Source organism: Myotis lucifugus, unplaced genomic scaffold (genome assembly GCF_000147115.1).
Source record: "Myotis lucifugus unplaced genomic scaffold, Myoluc2.0 scaffold_81, whole genome shotgun sequence".
Lineage (NCBI taxonomy): Eukaryota > Metazoa > Chordata > Mammalia > Chiroptera > Vespertilionidae > Myotis > Myotis lucifugus.
The window spans coordinates 3,585,014-3,587,355 of NW_005871129.1; the positions used below are offsets into that span (position 1 = coordinate 3,585,014).

General features: G+C 50.1%; 1 pseudogene; it reads left to right on the top strand.

Annotated features, from left to right (window-relative positions):
• The first annotated feature begins 821 nt into the window (after window positions 1-821).
• LOC102424614 lies at window positions 822-1,607 on the top strand (annotated as a pseudogene).
• Window positions 1,608-2,342: the final 735 nt, after the last annotated feature.

The window sequence follows — 2,342 nt, forward strand, 5'->3', positions numbered from 1 at the left end:
GTTGTATAGAGGTGTCCAAGCTGACATGGCTTAGACAACTTTCTGATATACCAGTTGAGTGAAACATTACATAGAAATTTCTTTATTGTCCAGAAACAAATGAAAACACACTGCTGATCCTCAATCCAACAGAATTAATTCCCCAGGATTAAATAACCGACAAGTGCAATTTAACTGCTGTTATTTGTGTGGAATATTATTGATGATATTTTTAATATTCTATTTTTATGGATCGATGAAGTCACTATCTCTAAGCCTCAATTTAGTGGACTATATTTTTTAAACGGAAATAAAACATTTTAATGGTATCTGGTTGTCACTGACCCCTACCTCCTCTTGCCCTTGCCCAGAATTCAGAAACAAGCAACTTTTTTGAGTTTCCTTACATTCTAGGGCAAGAGAGTCATTTGCATCCATTCAATGAAACCTGTCTTCCTATTTACCAGTATCTGATCGGACAAATTGTCACATTCGAGAATGATTCTCATTTACTGCAATCAGGCATGGCAATCCCATTATTGAGAAATGCGTTGACTTTATATGCGAATCTGGTGCTTTGAGTCCCTACACACTGGGGATATTGTGACATATTTTGCCACATAGTATATATATGAAAATGTCCCTAAATCTCTCAGATGGCTCTCACCCAACACCGGGTTTGCGGAGTGCCACTCTCACAGGCAGTGAAGAAGTTGTTTCCTGGCAGGGAAGCAGCGGGCAGCACCTGCAGAAGAGGGCGGGGGGTGGAGGAGCGGAGGGGAGGGGAGGGAAGGGGAGGGGGACCGCGGGGGCTGGGGGGGGGGCGGGAGAGGCGGGGGAAGATGGCTGCGGTGAGTCGGGGCGTGAAGGGCCTGGTGGCCGTCATCACCGGGGGCGCCTCGGGCCTCGGTCTGGCCACGGCGGAGCGGCTGGTGGGACAGGGGGCCAGTGCTGTGCTGCTGGACATGCCCGGCTCCGACGGGGAGGAGCAGGCCCGGCGGCTGGGGAAGAGCTGCACCTTCGCCCCAACCGACGTGACCTCGGAGGAGGACGTGCGCGCAGCTCTGGCTTTAGCGAAAGGAAAGTTTGGCCGCGTGGACGTGGCCGTCAATTGTGTAGGCATCGCGGTGGCCCTCCAGACCTACGACCTGAAGAGCCGGCAGGCCCACCCCTTGGAGGACTTCCAACGAGTGATCAACGTGAATCTCATCGGCACCTTCAACGTGATCCGCCTCGTGGCCTGGGAGATGGGCCTGAACGCACCGGACCCGGGAGGCCAGCGAGGGGTCATCATCAACACGGCCAGCGTGGCCGCCTTCGAGGGCCAGGTGGGCCAGGCGGCATACTCCGCTTCCAAGGCGGGCGTGGCGGGCATGACACTGCCCATTGCCCGGGACCTGGCGCCCCTGGGCATCCGCGTGATAACCATCGCTCCCGGCCTGTTCGGCACCCCGCTGATGACCACCCTCCCCGAGAAAATGTGCAACTACCTGGCCAGCCAGGTGCCCTTCCCCCGCCGCCTGGGCCACCCTGCTGAGTACGCGCACCTGGTACAGTGCATCATCGAGAACCGGTTCATCAACGGAGAGGTCATCCGGCTGGATGGGGCCATCCGCATGCAGCCTTGAGGGGCGGGACAGACGAAACACCGGCCACCGTCCTTCCCCTGGGACCCTGTGCTCCGGCTCAGGAGGAAGCCCACTAGCCATTGTGTATCTCTGCCCACTAATCACCTTCTGTGCCTAATAAAGTCTATTTCTTACAGGAAAAAAATGAAGGACCGCACATGAACTCTGGCAGAATTGGTTTTCTAGCTTTGGAATAGATGATCAAATAAGCCAAACTTTTCCAAACCCAACCTGAGATTCGGTATCAGAATTTCAGGACCGTAGTTAGTCCTCTGGCATTTGTACTTGGCCAATACGGAATGGCCCTAGCTTTACAGAGCAAACTCAAGAAGACTTGTATGGTTAGTGAATACTCTTATACACCCATTTGTATATTAAACAGTAAAAGGACAATCGCAATGCCTTTCGGAGGTTTTAAGTACTTTGAACTAATCAGGTCAAATCTAAACCCACAAACATTTTTGTGAACAAAAATAATCTTTCAAGATTACTTATGATCTCAATGTGATAAAAAGTAAAAAAAAACAAAAACAAAACAACAACTCTGAAACTTAAAAAAGTTACCTTTTTGGTGTTTTATATTGAAAGGTAACTGAAGGATTATCTAGGAGAATGACTTGTGCATGACATTGTTTACTACTGATTTGTAGTCCCAGACTTGATAGGAGATTTCCTCAGTAAAGGAATTAATTCCTGTCAGGTGGAACAGGTAATCCAAACGATTATAGATTATGG